The following is a 23,527-nucleotide window of genomic DNA, read 5'->3' as shown; positions in this document are numbered from 1 at the left end:
GCCATCCTGTGCCCTCGTAGTCACTCACTGCTGCTCCAGTCCCCCGCTGGCAGCTTTCTGACCTCGGAGGTCAGGGCCAAATTGCGTACATTTTTACACATTCCCGCTAGTGCAGGATCATTAACGCATACATTTTTACGCGTTAGTGGTGAAACACGTACATTTTTGTTCCTGCACTAGCTGGAATGCGTAAAAATGTATGCAATGTGGCCCTGACCTCCGAGGTCAGAAAGCTGCCAGCGGGGGACTGGAGCAGCAGTGAGTGACTACAAGGGCACAGGATGGCTACATGGGGCTGGTAGAAGCCCCAGGTAAGTGAATCTCATTTTTTTTTTTTGCTTGAACCTTCCCTTTAAATGGGTCGTGGATGGGTGTTCCAGCATGACAATGACCCAAAACATACAGCAAAGGCAACAAAGGAGTGGCTCAAGAAGAAGCACATTAAGGTCATGGAGTGGCCTAGTCAGTCTCCGGACCTTAATCCAATAGAAAACCTATGGAGGGAGCTCAAGCTCAGAGTTGCACAGAGACAGCCTCGAAACCTTATGGATTTAGAGATGATCTGCAAAGAGGAGTGGACCAACATTCCTACTAAAATGTGTGTAAACTTGGTCATCAATTACAAGAAACGTTTGACCTCTGTGCTTGCAAACAAGGGTTTTTCCACTAAGTATTAAGTCTTTTATTGTTAGAGGGTTCAAAAACTTTTTTCACTCAATGAAATGCAAATCAGTTGCTATCTTTTATTTAAGGTTATTTTTTCGATTTTCCTTTTGATGTGCTATCTGCCACTGTTAAAATAAACCTACCATTGAAATGATACTGTTCTGAGACTTTTCATTCCTTTGTCATTGGACAAACTTACAAAATCAGCGAGGGGTCAAATAATTATTTCCTCCACTGTAGAAGGGAAGGATGAGGGAGGAGTCTGCAGTGGTGCTAATGACAACTGCAAAGCGTTTGAGACTTATACGGCTAAACAGGTTTCTGTTCACTGAAGATGCACAGAGCATGAAACGTTAGCAAAGAGATTTCATTCTGCGCTTAGTAATTTACACTAAAGTGAACTGAATTAATCTGACCAAAAGTATATTTAGGTAGGTGCTAAGCAGAGAAGGGCATGGTTGTGTGGGGGGAGGCCATCTTGAAGATGTGCGTTTTGAGGGCTTCTCTTGCCCTGTATGCTGGGTGTAATTCTCAGTATCTGCTCTTATTCTGTATGTATGGACACTGCACAGTAACATTTCTCTTGCCCTTTATGCCGGGTGTAATTCTCAGTATCTGCTCTTATTCTGTATGTATGGACACTGCACAGTAACACTTCTCTTGCCCTTTATGCTGGGTGTAATTCTCAGTATCTGCTCTTATTCTGTATGTATGGGCTGTTCACAGTGACACTCATACTGGTTGTAATTCTCAGCATGCATAAAAAAAATGATATTTGGGGCTCTTCTGTTTACCAGGTCCTTCACCTTTAATCTGACGTCGAATTAACATCAAATCGACCATCCCGCCAGGACACGAGCCAAAACCTCCATCTTGGATTATTTCTCACAAAGGCCTCAGGCTGCATGGACTACCAATAACGGTATTTGAACTATATATTAAGACATTCTGTTTCTTTTCATCTGTATCAAACCAATCTGTTCTGCCGGACAGGTATATCTATCTGTGGGCTAATTTAACCACTTAACAACCTCTGCCACGCTTATCTACGCCCCTTTAAAATTCACCTGAGTCACAGGGGCGTAGATAGGCAACTCCTGTTTATTTTCCTGCTGTGCGCGATCGCGTGCGCGATCGCATCCGCGTTCGCGTGCACGCGGACGTGCATACGCGTCGGGCACCCGCTGGTCTGTGATTGGCTGATGTGAACATGTGTTCACAAAGCCAATTACAGTGCTTATTCATGCAGAATGTGTGTAAACATTGTATCAGTCACTATGCTGTTACAGTTACTGAGATCACTCGTGAGAGGATCTCAGATAACACAGCATTAGTGAGTGATCAGCATCAGTGAGGTTTTTTTTAAATAAATTATACCCCCATTAAGCCCATTAACCCTTGCCTCCCTTAAATGTGAAAATTGCTGTGGTTTTTAGGTGAAAAACCCCGTGGTAGAGAAGTGGTTAAGCTGGGTGTATGTCGTTTTAGAATAAAACTAACGATTTTATTGTTCAGTCTTGTGCCTGTTCTGGTCATCTGATTGCTGCTATAACGAATCTGCCCTCTGAAAATTCAGACATACTACCGCATTGTTTTATTATTTGCTTATAAATTGTTGATTTACTAGCTACGTTGTAAATAGCAGTTTCTTCCTTCTAGGATTAGCTAGCACCCGATTTCCTGTGCGAAATCGATAACTTTAGTTTCTCGATTGGACATACCATCGAGATTGCATCATATATGGCCCCAGTAACCTTTCTTTAAACGTAACATTGCTCATAGTCTAGGGACACTGTAGGGGTGTCGGGGGAAAATGAGTTGAAGTTACCCGGGACTTCTAATGGTCCCCCATAGACATCCTGCGCCCACGCAGCCACTCACCAATGCTCCGGCCCCGTCTCTGGTTCACTTCTGGAATTTCAGACTTTAAAGTCTGAAAACCACTGCGCCTGCATTGCTGTGTCCTCACTCCCGCTGATGGCACCAGGAGCGTACTGCGCAGCCCCAGTATGGTCTGTGCCTGCGCCATGCGCTCTTGGTGACATCAGGGGAAGCGAGGACACGGCAACGCAGGCGCAGTGGTTTTCAGACTTTAAAGTCTGAAATTCCAGAAGTGAACCAGAGGCGGGGCCGGAGCATCGGTGAGTGGCTGCGTGGGCGCAGGATGTCTATGGGGGACCATTAGAAGCCCCAGGTAACTAACTCATTTTCCCCCGACCCCCGTACAGTATCCCTTTAAGCCTTCGGAAGTGACTATTCCCAGAACGGTGACGGGAGCATGTCGAACGTGATTGGACTGGCTACCGTATTACGATAGTGTTGGGGTCACTTCGTCTTATCAAACGGAGAGTGGTGGCAGTGAATTTACCCGATTTCCAGCGCGAAATCGATATTTTTAGTATACCGATTGTACATACAACCGGGATTGTACATGTATAGGCACCTCCAACCAATCTTAACCGTTTACTACGCACACAGTGAATTTGCCTCCAGAAGTCTCTAGTGCATGAGACCTGCATGGCAACAGTGGCCTAGTAATATGGGATTGGTGAGCAATTGTCCCATTACATATTGTCGGCAGCTGCGCGATCAATCCTTATTGTTAATCTGCTCACCGTACTGCCTGCGTATGCCAACGGGACAGGTTAGACGGGATTGGCACGCTCTGTCGCATTAACCTTCTTCCTCTGACGATCCATACCGGTCTTTGTTGCTCGTCTGCTCACCGTGCTTCCTGCGCACGCTAACGGGAGCAGATTGGACGGGATCGCGGGGCTGGATTGTCACACATCATTGCATTCCAGCGGATGTGGAGGTGTGTTTAGCTTCTAAGGGTAACAATGGTTAATTTGCATATATTCAGCAGTGTTGCTCTGGGAGACATCTCAAGCTCACTCCAACCTGAATTATCGCAAATTCTTTCTGTTTTAAGAAAGCAAACTTTTGTTTTTCTGTTTACCAGGAAATTGTATCCTATAGTCACAATGCATTGCGTGAAGTCATGTGAGAAGACACTTGGCGTGACCACTTGCTGCACAGTGTTAGTTCCGCAGCATTTGAAGAAGCAGCAAGTCATGTCTTGCAGGCAGATGCAAGGAAGAGGCCACGACAAGTTGATATTTCCTTCCTCTGTCCCAGAGCCCCACCAAACTTCAGGCAGGATGTCTGATGGCTCAACACTGACCATCTCCCTTGCCTGGAGATTGTGCAGAGCTTCCATTGCTCAATACACTGCCAGCAGTATCCGTGTCCTCATATGCTTGAAGACAGAAACATTTATACAGCTAGGAAGGGTTAGAACCTTTTCTCAGACTTCATCTTGTAGTTTTTGCCCAGGCTGGACAAATTCTCCCTTACTTCCTGTCATCAGCGATATCACAAAGTGAGGGGACACTAGCAGGGGTGCAGACAGCAGATAAATCCTGAGTGCTTCAAACTCTTTCCTTCTCTAAACAAGTTTGAGATGAACTTGATAAAGGACAACTGAAGCGAGAGGGATATGGAGGCTGCCATAGTTATTTAATTTTACCTGGCTGTCCTGCTGATCCTTTGTCTATAGTAATTTTAGCCACAGACCCCAAACAAGCATGCAGCAGAACAGGCGTTTCTTACATTATGGTCAGATCTGGCAAGATTGGCTGCATGCTTGTTTCTGGTTTTCAGACACTACTGCAGCCAAATAGCAGCACTGTCAGGCAACTGGTACTGTTTAACAGGAAATAAATATGGCAGCCTCTCACTTCAGTTGTCCTTTCATGGGTACCTGTAGAGAAAAAAATGGGTACTTCCCCCTGGAAGAGAGAAGTCTCGGTGGCCACCGCTTTCTAGCACTGCGTCCCCTGAAAGGGCATCAACAAGGGTTTGTTGATGGCTTGTGCATCGGCAGAAAAAGCAGAGCCCGATCTGGTCTTAGCTACTGCACATGACATCTGCACCTGTGCAGTAGAGGAGACCCGATCGGGATCAGCTTTTTCCAATGAAGCCCGAGTGGGTCTGTGCTACTGAGCAGGCGCACGTCTGTTATCTTTGAGGCAGGGAACCGGGGCTGTGAGCCGGTACAAAAATCTTCAGACTCCAAAGTTTATGAAACCACGACTATAACTCTGACGCCGGGTACCCAAAATGGCCCCGACTCCTCGACTCCGATTCCTTAGTCTAATACTTAACAGGGCTGTGGATTTTGTACAAAAATCATCCAATTCCTCAGTTTATGAAATCAACGACTCCAACTCCAAGTGCCCAAAATTGTTCCCACTTCGACTCCACAGCCCTGCAGGGAACACACTTGACTGTTTTCGTATGAGTTTTCTGCACAGAAAAACTGAGAACTCATGTTAATCAATGGGTTAGTTCGCACTTAGGCCTTGTTCACATTGCGCTCGGCTCGCGTGTCCGTCTGTGTTGGGCGGTTTTTGAGTAGTCTTTTTCCTCGATTCCCGGCAATTCATTTTTGTGCTCGGCGGTTTTTTTAAGCTTTTTTTAGGACCGGTTTTGTAATTCACTAGCTGACAAGTCAGGAAGTGAACTCTGACCCGGAAAAGAATACATACAATGTATTTATTCTTAAAAAACGCAAATGCAATCGCTGCACAAAGCGATTTTGTGAGCGTTTTGCATTTCTCCTATACTTCCCATTGAGGCGGAATCGCCTCAAAAATGGTCCACGCACCGCTTTACTGAAAGGACAGCGCACAACCCGCACTGATATGAACCTTCTCAGACATTCATTGTCCACGCGGTCGGGGGGCCCGTTTTTTTTCAATTACATGAGCTGTTGTGAAAAAAACGCACCAGTTTTTCTGAATAGAATCACACTTGGTGGGCAGAAAAACGCGCAGAAAGCTGAAAGACAAGGGTGTTCCCTGCCTGAAGGTCTCAGCGCAGGAACAGCCCGACAAGACTTTTGGAGGATTCGGAGGCTTCCCTCTCCTGTTAGAAGTATCCAAAATGTTAGGTTGCAAACCACACAGGTTTGCTTTAAAGGGGTTCTGTGGAGTGTAAACAAAAAAACAAAACAAAACTGACACTTGCCTGGGGCTTCTATCGGACCCCTGCAGCTGTCACGTTCCCCGCCGCCAGTCCCGGTCTAATTATTCGTCTAACTAGACGAATACTTCTTGTATCTCTTCCCGGAGACATGAGCGGGAGTGAGCATGCATGCAACCGCAGTTGTATTAGAGGAATAATTAGACCGGGAGTGGGGAACAGAGGATCGTAGGAGGACTGAGCTGGACATGACAGCTGCAGGGGGCCAATAGAAGCCCAAGGTAAGTGTCAGTTTTTTTGTTTTTAAAGAGAAACTCCGACCAAGAATTGAACTTTATCCCAATCAGTAGCGGCTACCCCCTTTTACATGAGAAATCTATTTCTTTCTACAAACAGACCATCAGGGGGCGCTGTATGGCGATATTGTGGTGACCCCCCCCCCCCCCCCAAAGAAACTGAGTATGTACTCATGGCAGTTTCCTGTCTGTGAACCTTGTTGCATTGTGGGAAATAGCTGTTTACAATTGCCAAAACAGCAAACAGCAGCTACATCACTTGCCAGCAGTAAAATGTCACCATGTGATCAATGTCAGAATATAAATCAGGGATTTAAAATAGTTTACAATGGGCAAACACTGACTAAATCATTTATACAGAATTATTGTAAAAATGAAGCACTTTTATATTACATTATTTTCACTGGAGTTCCTCTTTAAATCCCTCCACAGAACCCCTTTAAAGAAAGTGCCAGTTTTACCTATATCTGTCAGCCTCATCCTAATGGTCCATACACGCGACACACAAAATAGCGAAACCAACCAAATGACATTGCCCAGCTAAAATAAAGGTTGATGAACACAAGTCAATATTCTAGACAATGACGGAGTTCAAAAGAGGGGGCGGACAGGCAGAAGTGATGTTGTACATGACATAGCCACACATGCTCTGGCCCTTGTATGACAAACTATAATTTGAATGACGTTGTATAAACCTGTCAGACTACAAGATCTGCCCAATAATCGTCAGACTTGATCCATCAGCTGAGATCAGCCTTAACACAATAGTGATCTTTTGTCACTTGGTTACATTTTTTCATATCGATTGTCATCCAACATGATGCTGTCATTAACTTCATATGACAGGTGTACCCATTTCTGGGAAAAATTTACCATCTAACTTCATCCAAAACTTTTCATGAGAAACACAAATCTCTCCGATCTAAACATCCTGCACATCTTAGGGATATACGGATTTACAGTAGCCCTGTACACTACAGCTAAAGTATGGACGGCACCTACTCTCAGCAAGTTCAGCAACCATTGCGATAGTCTCTCTTATTTGAGGTAAAACAAGAGTAAAGCCCAGTTCCGCTGAATTCACGTTGCATCGTGATGCAGAAAGTGCAGTAAGCGCATGTGCTTAGGATGCGCTGGCGTTTGTGCCATTCAAATACCTGCCGCTTTGCATCCGCTGCATTCACATTGCCACCAGTCTGCTTCAGCCACGGCTTGTCCCGAAACTGATCGGTTGGAAAATGGCAGAAGTATGGGAATCCTACCTTGAAACAGGGAGGATTCCCACTGGCCCTCCGTGAACCCATGAGATTTCTCTGTTGAAGGTGAAGAGGATACACTCACCTTCTTGCCATTCCGCGCCCCTCTGCTCGCTCTGACTTAAGTGTCGGGTCCCGGCTTGATGACGTCATCAAGCCGTGACCCGGAACTGAGTGTCAGGGCGAGCAGGGATGCCGGCCAGACTGGAGAGGGCTAAAGCTGCTCATCGCAGGACCCAGGAAGGAGAGTAAAACTGCTGGAAATTTGGGGGACACCTGGCTACACTGCAGACACCATACCTAGATCTACAGTGGGGAACCGGTTGCCTGACCCCCCCCCCATGTAAAATGGCCTGGTCCTTAAGGGGGTAGGCAGCCGGTCCCCAAAATGTCCCTCAGAGGGGCTTCACAATCTAATCCCTACCATAGCCATGTGTATGTATTGTAGTCTAGGGCCAGTATAGGGGGAAGCCAATTAACTTATCTGTATGTTTTTGGGATGTGGGAGGTAACCGGAGTGCCCGGAGGAAACCCACGCAGACACGGGTAGGTAAAACACCAGCAGATAGTGCCCTGGCTGGGATTTGAACAGGGGTCTCCCCACTATGCCACCGTGCTGCCCCAAGCATAGCATTTAATATCAGACCACACACTATGAGGGTAGCATAGTGATTTGCATACAATAAAACCACTTAGGAGAACAACATATGGGGGAGGAGAAGCATATTCTTTACTGCAGACTCACTGTAAAATATTTAATACTGTACTATAGGGTGATGGAGGAGAGGGTGGGCTGCACAGACATAGTATAGTAGTGTACCTATTCCTGGCCCACAACTTTTCTAAGCAATTCACACCTTTTTGAACCACAATAGTTCTGAAAGTACTATCTCATCTTTATCTTCCTTCCCTCTCTTTGATGTCTGCTTCAAACAACAGACAAAGGAGATGCAATTACAACTTTGGGTGCAGCTACTGTATAGAAGTAATATTAAGAGCAGAAACAGAAGAACGCAGTACCTCTGGAAGTTGCTGTGACTTGAAACCATAAAGCATCTAACAGGGGTGTCAAACTCAAATACAAAGTGGGCCGAAATTGAGCTCTGAGACCAAGTCCTGGGCCAACCTAGCCCCCCTCCATCCCCTATACAGTTCCCTGGTGTATAATGCCACCCTCCTTCCCCTATACAGTTTACCAGTACCTACTGCTTACCCCCTCCCAATATATCTTCCCTGGTGATCTAGGTCTTACCCCCCAATATAGCTTTTCTGGTGGTCCTAAGTGTGCCAAACATAATGCAAAGAGAGAAAACCACCTGAGGGCCAAATCTGATGGCTCAGAGGCCCAGATTTGGCCCACGGACCGGAGTTTGACATGTATGATCTAACAGATTGGCACAGCTCTGACAGCACCCTCTGGATCCACAGACCTGGATTATGAGCACCTGTCTGCGGCATGAAATCTAGTCATGTTCTTTGTAAATGGGTGAGAGACTCTGGAGTAAGTGCTAAGTTATGTTCCTAATAGTCTCAGAATCGTTCCCAAATGAGATAGCATGTCCAGGTTAAAAAGTCAGTGTTCTCCCCAGGCATGTTTAGCCGGGTGCTCCACCCAGCGTATTTAAGTGAGCACCTGTCAGTCATGGTTTACCTCATCCTCCTACGCTGTAAGCAGAGTTGCACTGGCCCTGCATTCCCCCTTTATGCCCCACTCGGCTGTAAAAAAAAAAAAAATTCTGGGGAGAACACTGGGGGAAAAAAAAAAAAAAAAGTGTCCCCCGAGGAAAACCTGAAGTCAAAAATTAGATCCTTGCCTAAGAAGAGGGAAGCCTCTGGATCTCACAGTCCAGAGGCGTCCCGCACCCTCCCGGATCTCACAGTCCAGAGGCGTCCCGCACCCTCCCGGATCTCACAGTCCAGAGGCGTCCCGCACCCTCCCGGATCTCACAGTCCAGAGGCGTCCCGCACCCTCCCGGATCTCACAGTCCAGAGGCGTCCCGCACCCTCCCGGATCTCACAGTCCAGAGGCGTCCCGCACCCTCCCGGATCTCACAGTCCAGAGGCGTCCCGCACCCTCCCGGATCTCACAGTCCAGAGGCGTCCCGCACCCTCCCGGATCTCACAGTCCAGAGGCGTCCCGCACCCTCCCGGATCTCACAGTCCAGAGGCGTCCCGCACCCTCCCGGATCTCACAGTCCAGAGGCGTCCCGCACCCTCCCGGATCTCACAGTCCAGAGGCGTCCCGCACCCTCCCGGATCTCACAGTCCAGAGGCGTCCCGCACCCTCCCGGATCTCACAGTCCAGAGGCGTCCCGCACCCTCCCGGATCTCACAGTCCAGAGGCGTCCCGCACCCTCCCGGATCTCACAGTCCAGAGGCGTCCCGCACCCTCCCGGATCTCACAGTCCAGAGGCGTCCCGCACCCTCCCGGATCTCACAGTCCAGAGGCGTCCCCTCCTGGCCCGCACAGTTGCCGAATAAAGAACCCTGGGACATATCCGACAGGAGATCCTCTAATAGATTATGTCACTGCGCTCTTCTTCATGCATGAGCGTAGCCACTCTGCGCCTATGTGAATATGGCCATGCTTGCATAGTATGCCAGAACCGCTAGTACACAAAGCACCATAGTCGCGCAGAGGCAGTATGGCCGCAGTTGTGCATGGAGAGAAGTGTGGTCGCGATCATAAAGGGGATCATGGGTAGCAACACTGGTCTCCAGGAGGACGTGGGAAGCCTCTGGAGGATTCAAATGCTTCACTCTTCTTAGAGGACAACTGAAGTGAGAAGAATATGGTGGCCGACTATTTCCTTTTAAACAATGCCAGTTGCCTGGCAGTCCTGCTCATTTGGCTGCAGTAGTGTCTGAATCACACCAGAAACAAGCATGCAGCTAATCTTGTCAGATCTGACAATGTCAGAAAAACTTGGATCTGCTGCATGCTTGTTCAGGGACTTTGGATAGAAGTATTAGAGCCAGAGGAGCAGAAGGACAGCCAGGTAACTGGTATTACTTAAAATGAAATAAATATGGCAGCCTCCACATCCCTCTCACTTCAGGCGTCCTTTCTTGAGAAACACCCCTGTGCCGCCACTGTCGTATTAACATTATGGTCTATAGCGGCACCCAAGGCTAAGACGACATGATCTACCACACATTATGACTTCTAAGGGGTCAATAGTGCCCATTATTCAGTCAGGAAGGGTTCACACTTACGTCCAAGGAAAAGGACTGCAGTCTTATGCTGACAAATTTTCTCTTGCATGTGTGTCACCCACTCAGGGTCTACTACAATCAGACAGCTTCACCATACAAAGCTCCCACCCATGTAAAACTCCATGAATAGCTGATGTCAAATAAAATCACTTAAAGAAATCGAGAGCTCACATAACTAAAAAGATTTATAGATGCCTGGGGCTTCCTCCAGCCCCATGTGCTCGGATCGCCTGCCACGCCGCCGTCCTCCTCTGCCCGCAGCTTCGGTACCAGATCCCGTCGCTGACGTCAGTTGGAGCCAGTCTACACGCAGGAGAAGTGCGCTCTTTGCGTATCTTTCCCGCAGCTGCTGGCGAGATACGTAGAGGGCGCACTTCTCTTACGCCAGACTGGCTCCGACTGACAGCAGTGACGGGACCCGGTGCCGAAGCTGCAGGCAGGGGAGGACGGCGGTGTGGCAGGCGATCCGAGCACATGGGGCTGGAGGAAGCCCCAGGCATCTATAAATCTTTTTAGTTACATGAGCTCTGGTACACTTTAAGTCCCTGGTTGACAGGTCACTTCCTGCACGGCTCATTGATACAGGCAGCAATCTCCCCACAGTGATTTAGTCTGTGCCTTTCTCCCTGCAGTCTGAACAGCAAGAGGATACAATCCAAGCAGCAGCATAATACCACATCTTGAAACTGCCTCCCTCAACTTCCAAACTGTATGATCAATTTGAGCTGCAAAATGGTCATTAAAACCCAAAAAGTAATGGTTTAGCAATGGGATCTGTACCAGGAGATGGGCTTTTGAGAGAGGGAACACTTATAATTCTCATTTTAGATTTTTATCCCATGGTCCTAAGACCATATTTATGCTATGATGTGTATTTGGCACTCTGCACCTGACATACTGTACTCCGTTCAGACAAGTAGTAAACTTCATTATTTATGGTATTCTCGTTCAGTTTCCTGGCCAGATGCTATAAATATGCCAAAAGTAGTACAGGAAGTCCAACCTAAGTGGACAAATAGTCACAATTTCCCTACACGCAGGCACATCATGTGACACTGTCTCCTCAAGCTTATTAAAAGCCAGCCTTTACTATGTGTTAATGCCCATAACACTATCGTTACAATTACTGGTTTTTAGCCCTGTTATAAAGTAGTGGCAAAGTTCTAACCTGGGGCACAAAATGGCCCTAACTCAATTCACCTTTCCTCCTAAGTTTTCTCTTAAGAAATAATTCTTCATCTTCTGTTTAACCACTTGCATACTGGCAGTCTCTGTCCCCTTAAGGACCAGAGGCTGCTGGTACCAAAACGGGGTTTACCGACGTCCCGCCGCACGGAATCCAACTGTTGCTGTTCAACAGACGCTAAAGTCCACTCTCTCTGCATTCATTATGACAGCAGAGCTCTGTGAGCCGGTCAGGAGGCAATTTAAATTGGCTCCTGACCCTGTGATCAATGTGAGCCAATGAGATTGGCTTACAGTGATCACGGGGCCAGGCGCCAATGAAATCTGCTCCTGACCAGCTCACAGATCTCCACCGTCATACCAACAGCAAAGCAAATGGGCTTTGGTGACAGGAGAGCAGCACCATCAGTGGTGGGGAAGTTGAAATCTACACCCTGGCACGGATAAAAGTTCGCAGACAGGGCATATATTTCAACTAGCGCTTTCCAGAAGTGGTTAAAATAAAACTTAGCACTCCAACTGATAGTGCCAAAAAATAGGTGAAAACTACTGTCAAAATGGATTATTTTCTTGCTTACCAAAGGCATTTTATTGATAAGGTGTGAAAATAATCACTTAGGGAAAAACGTGATTTGAATAAGGGTTTACACATATTGTAAGTGCTAATCTATATCTCATACTCAGAATGTGCTGAACTTTGGCATAAGGATGATAAGTGATGTAGGCAAACATTTTAAAACTGGAAAGGAAGGAAGACGTTAGAAGAAAATCAAACAGGGATCCGTATAAACGGATGACCCATATAAGAACAGAGCACTAGTTTGCACTGACATGTCAGTATTCTAAAACTGGGTTAAAATAAATAAGGTACATATACAGTATTCTTGATCAGGGCCCAATATTTGACATAAAAAGAAACCAGATACTTACCTAAGGAGAGGGAACGCTCTGGGTCCTAATGAGCCTCTCTTGTCCCGGTGCCCTCGGTGCTGCGCTGGCTCCCCCATTTGAATCCCCTGCCGCGGGGGACTTCGGAAGTCTTCGGGAGCCGAGTCCTCCCGAAGACAGGCGGCTCCATACAGCGCATGCGCGAGTGAGGGCGCTCCTGCGATATGGAGCGGCCCATCTTCAGGAGCACTCGGGCTCCAGAAGCCTCCCTTCGGCAGCGGAGACCGCAGCATTTGACCGAATAGGTTGAATGCTGCTACGGGGGATCCTGCGTTGGAATGGGCACCGGGAGAGGAGAAGGAAGCCTCATTAGGACCCAGAGCCTTCTCTCCCCTTAGGCAAGTATCTGGCTTTTTTTCCCCCCTACAGTCTATGCCCAATGACTATAAGCATACTTAAAGGACACCCGAGATGAACACCTCAGTATTTTGACTTACCTGGGGCTTCCTCCAGCCCCCTATAGTCCATGTGGTCTCCCGGATTCCGTCCGGTCCCCGCTGTTGTAAGGCTCCTGGCCACGCACATCCTATCGCCCTCCTGTAACCGGAAGCGTTTTGATCAAGTGCAGTCTTTGTGAACTGTGCATGTGGCTCGCTGCCATGGGGACGCAATCGGGGAGGTGCATGGACGGGACAGCGCATGCACCGTTGCGCATGACTGTGCCAGTTGAGGAATTGAGTCAGACTGCGGGAGAACAGAAGCAACTGGACGAAATCCAGGGAGCTAGAGTAAGCTCCAAGTATAAATCCTGAGGTGTTCAACATCTCTGGTTCAGTTTAAGCACTTTATTCCTCAGTGTTAGTCATGGAACTGGCAACAAGAAAAAGGCTGTGGTGAAATTCTTCAGCTAATTGCTTTGTCTTCCAACACTGCAGGGAGCCTCTTGCTTGCTGTCCCTTTCCCCTCAAAACAGGACATTACATGCTGCTGGACCAAGTAGCTGTAGCAGGCTGCAGGAGGCCTACCAGCCATAAGATCATGAATCTTATCCCGGAAATAGTATACAGTCTGTAAGGGCATTATGTTCCCTTAACCAATCACAATTCAGGGCAGAAGTTTCTTAGCACTGCTTTTGTTTGCTAAATCGAGGCATCAGTCTATCCCCTCAAAAAATCTACATGGGAATGGCCTGAAATGTTTAATATAGGGGAAAAAAAAAAAAACTTAACGATTTTCTGTGCTCTTGTATATTCAGTGTGGTGTCTTATTTGACAACTAATTTTTATGAAAATATATGCAGCTTGAAACTGGACCAATCAATTTACACCTGGGGTGGGACCCGATTGGTCCAATTTCACGCTGCATATTTTATGATAAAAACATTTGCATACTTTGCATAAACTCAAAAGTATTTGCATATCATTGATCATCCCTACTCTTTACCTACTGAAGCATGATCCGTTGTGGGCGTGTTGAGTTTGTTATGTAGACAAAAAAATTGCATCTCTTTCTGCTGCTATATGAAGTCATGGTGGGTGTGCTAGAGGCACGTCATTTCTGAAATAGTTTCTTGCCTCAGACGGTGCCTCATTGTCCTCTCGGAAGGCAGTGGGGTGTGTTGAATATCACAAGTGTGGAGTACAGGTTACTTCCAGTCACAAGGACGGCCTCCATTTCTTGATATTCTTACAAACATCTCACAAAAGAGATAGAACACCACTGCCAGCTACACACCGCAGTGATGCTTTGTTCACATAAATCGCAAGCAAAAGCGTTTTTGTGCGCAATTTTTTCAAGTTGTTCCCAGCGTTTGAGCGTTGGGCGATTTTGTGTAAGCGCTTTTGATGAGCGATTAAAACTTATTTCCTGATGTCAGGAAGTGAACTCTTTGACCCGGAAAATATTTTTTTAAATTATTATTTATATAGCGCCGACATGCAGCGCTGTATAGAGCAGGGCTGTGGAGTCGGTACAAAAATCTTCCAACTCCAACTCCTCAGTTTCTGAAACCACAACTCCGACTCCGGATGCCCAAAATTGCTCCAACTCCTCCTCCAACTCCACAGCCCTGGCATAGAGTATATTGTCGGCTAACTGTCCCTCAGAGGGGCTCACAATCTAATTCTACCATAGCAGTGTTCTCCCCAGGGCATATTAACGGGGCGCGCCGCCCGGGTAAAATCAGCGGCCGCCCAGGTGGCTTAATTAGCCAGGCGTCTGTCCAGAAACATTTTATTATATGCGTGCGTTAGGTCCCGGGTAGCTGAACGCTCTTTCTTTCCCTCCCTCCTACCCATTGGTTCCTCCCTCCAGCCAGTAAAAACAGAGAGGCAGCCGAGTGCTCCCCACCCCTCATAACTCCGTCCAGCCAGTAGCAGCAGCCATCACACCGGGGAGGAGAGATCATCTTTGCTCTGCACAGAATGCAGGGGCAGTGTGCACGGCAGCGTAACGTTACACAGTGACAGCTCAGTCACTAATACAAGTCACTCCAGCACGCCCCGTACTGCAGAGGACCTCTAACTCTTTCAGGCTCACTGGTCACCAGGCAGCCAGGTAATTAACCTACAAAAACAAACATAGAGCAGAGTGTAAATCACTTCTCCCTATTTCAAAGAGAGTTCCGCTAAAGGAATGTGGGAAGTTAATGGGGAGAAGTGTATATCCAGGCAAAGAGAGTCAAGAATATAAAAAAGTGCCAATCTAAGCATTGTTCTCTAAAACGGACAGTCTCTCGGAGGAGGGGAGGGCTTCTTCTAGCAGTCTTATCTGGTCCCTTTCTGTGGTTACACTACCCTCCAGGTTGCTGCTGTCCCCTCCAAAAGATCTCCAACCACAGATGGTTGCTGGCTACTGTGCATGCAAGGTCTCATCTGTGCACCTCTCTCATGCTCATGTAGTCTGGAGCATTCTGCGTTTATGTAGTTTAATTATGTGTGAACTGCGCAAGCACAGAATCATCCTGGCCTCTGGAGCACGATTGAGAGAGGTGCAGACGTGCCCGCAGCCAGAGTCGGGGATCTTTCAGAGAGGACAGAAACACACTGGAGCAGATTGGAACTACAGCAAGGGACCTGATAGATTGCTGGAAGAAGCCCCAGCTAAGTAGAGGTAGTCCCCGGGTTACGAACAGCCAACTTATGAATGACCTGCCGATACGAACGCCCACCGACCAGCCGCGATGACGTCACGCAGCCCGGGGACTACCTCTTGTGCCCCCTTTTCTAATGCAGAGTATGCGCAGCGGAAGGCGCAACTAGTCTTACTTCTTTCCATGGCGGCTCCGGGCCAATCAGCGGCATCCTCTCTCCCCTCAATGTTCCTCCCGGCGGCTTCACTAGTAGCGTCACGTAATGACCAAATGAAAAAGAGCGGAGGAATGGTGAAGGGAGAGAGGACGCCGCCGATTACCCCGGAGCCGACATGGAAGAGGTGAGACTTGTAGTGGCTTCTGCTGCGCATACTCTGCATTAGGGGGCAGAGATGATACAGAAGGGGGACACTGGAAGCACAGGGGACAGAAATGGCACAGCGTCCCGACGGATTCAGGTTAAGAACGAGCCTACAGTCCCTATCTCGTTCGTTAACCAGGGATTACCTGTAAATCTAACTCCCCTCCCCCAATGAGCAACGCGATAACATGTAAATCGCGGTTCTCATATCCCACTAGCAAATATTTTTCCACATCGCAATCGCGCTCAGTTCCCGGTGGCTATATGCCACAGTCATGGGTAGTGGAAATTGTAAGTTGTGTGATCACATCGCGATTGCGCTTTCTAGTGGGAAAAGGCCCTTACTTCCCCACCCGGCTACTTTTTCATGCCACCCGGCTAAAAAAAATTTCTGGGGAGAACACTGCATAGTCATATATCTACTGTATGTATGTATTGTGTAGTGTATGTATCCTAGTCTAGGGCTAATTTAGGGGGAAGCCAATTCATTTATCTGTATGTTTTTGGGATGTGGGAGGAAACCAGAGTGCCCGGAGGAAACCCACGCAGACACGGGGAGAACATACAAACTCCTTGCAAATAAAATGTATTCTTAAAAGCTCTCAGGAAATCGCTATACAAAGCGCTTTTTCAAGTGCTTAGCGATTTCCATATACCTTCCATTGAGCCAAAGTGCTCAGAATAATGGTACAGGCAGCGCTTTTGGAAGCGGATCGTAACCGAACCGCTCATACGTGAGCACTCTCATAGGGAATCATTGCGCAAGCGCTTTTCGGGCAATCTCTAAAAGCGCCTGCGCTTAAAAAAAAGAAATACTCAAGCGCTCATAGTGTGAACAAGCCCTAAAACCTGCAAAAGGCTCTCCGACCAACTACCATATCCCAATGCAAACATAACCTACAACAACTGGTAGAAACAAACAACCACTGTTGTACTAAAAGTACCAGAAACCATGGCAATCCCAAACGGTTCTCCACACAGGACTACAAGACAGAGACTTGCTGCACCAGCAAACACACTGGTGTGAATCCTCACTGTTACCGGCTAGTTATTAAAGATTAGGTGAACAATCATTAGAAGGCAATATTTGCCCATTGGTTACAGCAAACAGCAAGTGATCTGTGGATGAACAAATTAAAACATTTGACAATTTATAAATAGACTAAGGATGCCCATACATTACTCAATTTGTGGAATGGATATCCGGCCAATTCAAAACAATCGCATCTGACAGATATTGAAGCTTCAACATGGCAGCTCAGTTATTGGGATTGATTTCCAGCGAAAATCGATCAATCCCGGCAGGTTGTAAAGATATTGCTTGAAAGGGCCCGGTCGGGTTTGTGGCAGTAGTGGCACTTGATTTCCTGAGGCCCGATGGACCCCAGGACGGCGTACAGACCCCCCCCATGTAAATATGTAACCCTCACCACAGGCACAGGGGGAAAACAATAGATGGGGTAGGCGGTTACACAGGTTCATACTACACTGGCAGCCTCAGATTCGATCAGAGTGGGATCTTTCTGATGGTCGAATCCACTAACCATCTGCCAGTGTATGGGCACCTTAAAGGATACATCCAAGCTGCAAAAAAAAAAAAAAAAGATCCACTTACCTGGGGCTTCCTCCAGCCCGTGGCAGCCGTCCTGTGCCCTCACCGCAACACCACAGCATGGGTTATGTGGTCCGGCTGACATCATTAGGTCTGTACTGCGCAGAAAGCGCCGACCCGGAACCTGACCGGACGAGGTCGGCTGCGCCAGCGGAGAAGACCGGGAGCCACCGGAGCTGCAGTGAGGGCACAGGGCGGCTGCCACGGGCTGGAGGAAGCCCCAAGTAAGTGGATTTTTTTTTTTGTAGCTTGGATCACTCCTTTAACGAGTACTTCCAGTACATAACAGAGTCTGAAATGTAAGGTTCTACCTTAATACTGCCGGGGGTGGGGGGGCCCTCTGGGTTAGTAACTCACCAGCATGACTAACTAAACAGGTGCCGCTCTGCCCCCTCAGAAAAGCCACTGTGGCGTTTTTCTAAAAAGTCTTTAGAAGCTCTGGCCACTCCCACCTTAGTTGCGCAGCCTACAGGCAGCTCAGCAGCTGGCGGGCCACAGAGCTTTGAGAGACTGAAAAAAATGGCTACAGATGTTCTGCCTCGGAGGCCTGGAACCCACTACAAATCGCAAATCGTTAGCACAATCATTAACGTTTTTAATTAGCGTTTAGTAAGCAATTTCATGAGCGTTTTCTGGCGATTTTAAAAAAGTGTACGCTATTTGTCAGCGATTGTAATAGCGATTTGCGATTTTAATTCCGATTGGTTCTTTAAATTTATTTAAAAACATTTTTTTTTTTTACAGTGTGCAGTAATTTAAAACTTGCACACAAATCGCTGTGTGTAGCGATTCATGAGCAATTAGCCAGTGCTTCAATACTTTACATTGAAGCGCAAACGCTCCCAAAATGCTGCATGTTCTGTAACTGCGATTTTGCTCATCGCGAATCGCTACTGTGGAATTTGTTACATTTATTTACATTGGCAGAGCGGTTAGGGAAATCGCTAGCGATTTAAAGAGCTCCCTAAATGCCCAAAAAAGCGCTCTAGTGGGTTTCATGCCTTAGACTGGGAGCACACTTTCCTATGCAATGTTTTTTGAACATCAAAAAATTAATAGAAACTGCAGGGCATGTTTCATATCAAGTCGGTCCAAAACTGCCTGATGGCAGACATCCTGCAGGCTGCATTTCTCTGTATGTTCCTAGCTCAAGTAAGAAACCGCAAAATGCAAACATTGCATGACGTTTCTGATTGTGTAAAACCGGCAATTTACTATGAAATTGCATCACAAAATGCAATCAGTGCCCTTATGGCCTCTTTTACATGGCCGGGGATTCTCCTGCGTTTTGCGATGTAATTCCATTCACAAAACGCAGCACAAGAAAATCATAGAAGTTGCAGAGAGAGATTGGTCTCTTGGTTGAATCTGCCCATCACCGCTAGATGTATGGCCAACATTACACTCGTATTAGTGCAGGTTGAGCAGCTGCAGCTCAGAAGTGTAAATGATCAGAGATTTTGGGTTGTAATTTTAAAATTTAGTTTTGATTTCATTTTGTGTTTCAAGCTTTTATTATACTCAAAATGCATAGTAGACCCTTGCTTGACACATTCTGGTAAGTTACAGGAAAAAGGGTAAGGGCTGGTTCACACGGATGCTTGGCAGCGTTTACCGCCAAGCGTTCGGGACTCGTTGGCTAAATGCTCCCATTCAAGTGAATGGGAGCGATTAGCATCGCGCGGTTACCAGCGATTGCGCAAACGCGGAGTTCTGATCCCGATTTAACGCGTCGTTTCAACCGGTCCTAGAAGCAGCATGCCGTGTCCAGGGCCGGCTAGCCGATCGTGACGCGAAGCCGACAATCGCCGTACCGCCGCTCCTAAACTAGACGTCACATGACGCCACGGCTTCCCAGCCGCCTGAATGCCCCCCTGTCGTCCGTCTGAACCAGCCCTTATGAAGATTGATTGGATCACTTTTTGCAACTGAAGCAAGAGGGATATGGAGGCTGACATACTTCCTTTATAACTATGCACATTGCCTGGCTCTCCTGGTGATCCTCTGCCTCTAATACTTTTAGCCATAGACCCTGAACAAGCATGCAGCATACCAGGGGTTTCTGACATGATTGTCAGATCTTAAAAGATTAGTTGCATGCTTGTTTCTGGTGTGATTCAGACACTACTACAGCTAAATAGATCAGCAGGACTGCCAGGCAATGTGTATTGTTTCGCAAAAGGTGGATCAGCGCAACACCAGGCTGCCTCCGAATGGCCTCCAATCAGCTGCTCCCACTTAACAGCCATGCTTTTGGTGTATATGCAGAGCTTCTGTTTGGGTTCAAGGTGCGTTTGTAGCTCCTGGGGGGGGCTCAGCGCATCTCTGATTGGAGGACATTCGGAGGCGGCCTGGTGTTGCGCTTATCCACCTTTTGCGCAATTTTCGATTTTTCCATTTTACTTGGTAGCGCACCCAGGCTATGCATATACATAGGCTAGAATTTAGTTAGTGTTAGGCCCCTCCCATGGAGGATTGCCCTCTTCGCAGTGGGAGGGACGAGTACTAAGAAGGTTGCATGCAAGCTGTTACAGGAAACCAACATCCTCCAGTGGGAGACACGTCATGTGTATGCTCAGTGTGTATTCGACCCCACAAGTGGGGCTTGCACTCTTTTGCAGGTAAGCACTTGTCTGTTTTTAAGTAGCGCTGCTCATTTCCTTGCAATGTGTATTGTTTAAAAGGAAATAAATATGGCAGCCTCCCTATTCTTCTCACTTAAGTTCCCCTTTAAATCCAGGTGGTCATTTTTTGGGGGGACAGGCAGTGAATAACCGGAATAAATAAAATTTGAAGACTAACATGATCCCAATGGCATGGCTATCACAGCTCACTCAGATCACCACACTCGCCCAGTTTTGCTGCTTCCAGCAAGTAACTTTTACTAGCTGGTTTTCCTCTTGCCACCACCTAACACCTCCCACCCTTGACAGATGCCTTTGCAAGAAGACATGTTATTCGCATCACCTGCCTGTGGTTTTAATGTTGTGGTTGATCAGTGTATACGCCTCCCCATTACCCCACTGATATGCTTGCATTACACTGTGGCATGCAGGGTTCAGCTACACACTTCATGCATGGAAGGGGGCGGGTCCTTAGGGTACCACGCCTCTTACCCTTTATGCCAGTCTGCACTGACAGATCCTCCTTTAAGTCGGATTACAGCAGATGCAATAGAAGTCAGCCAGATGGATAGAATAGGGTCACCGCCATTTTTCCCCATACTCTTCGTCAGCAGAATGCCTTGTGTTGCCATAGCAACTAGCTAGTTTTGTTTCTCTTTCTCCATCCTGCACTAGCAGGATCGGAAGAGATGCTATGGGTATCACAGACAGTTTTCCCTTAACACGTACTGATAAAGTAAGAAGACTACAGTATAAGTTGCCTCCAGTATTGACACCACTGTCACGTACACTCAGGTCCATAAAAAGATCTACTCCAGCAAAAAAAAAGTAAGCAGTTAAATTCCAACCGGTTTTGGACTAGTCCATCTGCTCATGTGGGATTTTCAGGGTTTTCTCTGTCTTCAAACGCAATTCCTGAACATCAGTTTAACTGCCAAGATCGTAAGATACCAGCCAGCCTCCCTACTCACTTGTTAGGGCCCCTTTCCATTGATTCTGTGATGCGAATGCGGCTACCTAGCCACATCACTTACGGTGGCGCGCGCGTCACCAAATTGAGGAGATGGGGACAGGGCTGCGGGTGGATGCGGCCGTGCGAGATTCTCCGCACAACATGCACGCAATGGAAACTATTCAATTGCCATGCATGCGTTTCAGGCCACTCGCGGTGCGATGCGGCTATGTAGCCGCATCGCACCACGTCTAACGTAAACGGGCCTAAGACTTCGCAAATGCTGTTCAGGAAATGCTTTTCACTACAAAGAAAACCCTAAGAATCCCCCATGAGGAGATGGACTAGTCCAAAACCTGTTGGTTCTGTCCGATTTTAACTGCTTACTTTTTTCACTGGAGTTATCTTTCAGAAAGCTGAAAGCCGTTACCAGTTCCAGTCAGTCCGGTATATATGGAGTGCAAATAGATACCAATTCACACATGATGCCGGCCATCCTTAGGCCTCGTTCACATCGGAGCGTTTTGCCAGTGATTTTAGCAAAACGCTCAAGAGCTAGCGCTTTTTAAAGTGCTAGTGCCATAATACCCTATGGGCCCGACCTCACTTGGGCGATTTGCGTTAATCGCCGGCAATTAACGCAAATCGCCAAACGCAAATTTGTATCCTGCACCATTTTCAGGCGATTTCCCGGCGATCGCGTTTAGTGCTAGGGAAGCGCTAATCACGGAAAAAAAAATAAAAATCGCCAAGTGTGAATGACGATTTTTTTTCCGCGTTAATCGCCAAAGAGTGGCCTGTCAGATTGGTATTGTGAATTAGAGGGGCAATTATGGATACTCAAAACTTGTGGATGTTGAGAAGTTTCAGTCAGTACAGACATTATATATGGATATTCACACACCTTATAGATGCAGTCGCAGTCAAAAGTGACACTATGGCCTCAATTCATTAAGCTTTATCAAACACTTTATCGAACGTTTGATAATTTACCTCATGGGTAAAATCTCATTTTGAATTCACTAAGGTGTTATATATTTATCGAATGTTTTTAATCGATAAAACGTTCAATAAATCTATAACACTTTAGTGAATTCAAAATGAGATTTTACCCATGAGGTAAATTATCAAACGTTTGATAAAGCTTAGTGAATTGAGGCCTATGTGAGGATACTCACACCTTCAGGATACAGTGTGGTCTCCACCAGTCACACACAATTGTAAATCGGAATGGTGAAGCTGAGCAGAATTCATGGAGAAGCATGTGATCAGTTTGATCAGCTGATAAGATTTGTAAGGCTCCGATTTGCTGGTCATGAGGAAGTCTTAACAGCAAATCAGAACATTACAAATCTTTAAGCTGACCAAACTGATCACATGCTTCTCCATGACCAAACTGATCACATTATTCTCCATGAGCTCTCCCAGGCATCACCATCCCTAGTTGTAAACAGATAATCACACTACACCAGATTACATCACCCTAGCGGATGGAAGTTCAGAGTCAACCAGTGATGTTCAGGATCAGTGTTCTCCCCAGGCTCTTTTAGCCGGGTGCTCCACCCGGCTAGTTTTGGTGACCACCCGGCAGTCATCGGCTCACCTCCTGCTATACTATAAGCAGACTTGTGCAGAGAAGCACCGGCCCTGCATTCTATCATCTTGCCCCACCCGGCTACTTTTTCATGCCACCCGGCTGGAAACAATGTCTGGGGAGAACACTGAGGATGTAGGCGATTTCCAACATTTGCAGAATAAAGTCACCTTTATGGATGCCGGTGGGATCTATCACTGCCTGTCCATATACAGCAGGGTAAGTAGACAGAGGTATAACATTGATACTCATGCCTCCATGATGCAGTCATCCCTGTGGATGCCATAGTAGTCTTAATTAGTGACAGTCACTATATGGTTGTATTAGTGGTAGATACTGACAGTTATTGGATGCGGTCACCATTGAGGATGCCAGGGTGGTCTCTGTCAGTGACGGTCCTTACAACGTGATGTTAGGGACAGTATCTATCAGTGGTGGTCGGTGTTCTGGTCAGTACAGGGGAATGTTAGGGCTGGACAGTCACTCCCCTGTGATGCGGTCACCCCTGCGGATGCCGGTGTGGCCTGTCAGTGGTGGTCGGTGTGTCAGTCAGTACAGAGTGATGCTAGGGATGGACTGTCACTAACCCATGATGCAGTCACCCCTGCGGATGCCGGTGTGGTCTCTGTCAGTGGTGGTCGGTGTGTCAGTCAGTACAGAGTGATGCTAGGGATGGACTGTCACTCCCCCATGATGCAGTCGCCAGTGTGGTCTTTGTCAGTGATGGTCGGTGTGTCAGTCAATACAGAGTGATGTTAGGGCTGGACTGTCAATTACCATGATGCAGTCACCGCTGTGGA

At 47.2% G+C, this 23,527-nt stretch overlaps 1 protein-coding gene across 1 annotated transcript in view; it reads right to left on the bottom strand.

The window, feature by feature from the left end:
* SNX27 (sorting nexin 27) overlaps positions 1–23,527 on the bottom strand; it is a 90,190-nt gene that overhangs the window by 66,081 nt on the left and 582 nt on the right. The window lies entirely within an intron of this gene.

The sequence above is a fragment of the Hyperolius riggenbachi genome, chromosome 9 (assembly GCF_040937935.1).
Source record: "Hyperolius riggenbachi isolate aHypRig1 chromosome 9, aHypRig1.pri, whole genome shotgun sequence".
Lineage (NCBI taxonomy): Eukaryota > Metazoa > Chordata > Amphibia > Anura > Hyperoliidae > Hyperolius > Hyperolius riggenbachi.
The sequence above is the reverse complement of the archived record's forward strand: the minus strand, read 5'-3'. Positions and strand labels throughout refer to the sequence as shown.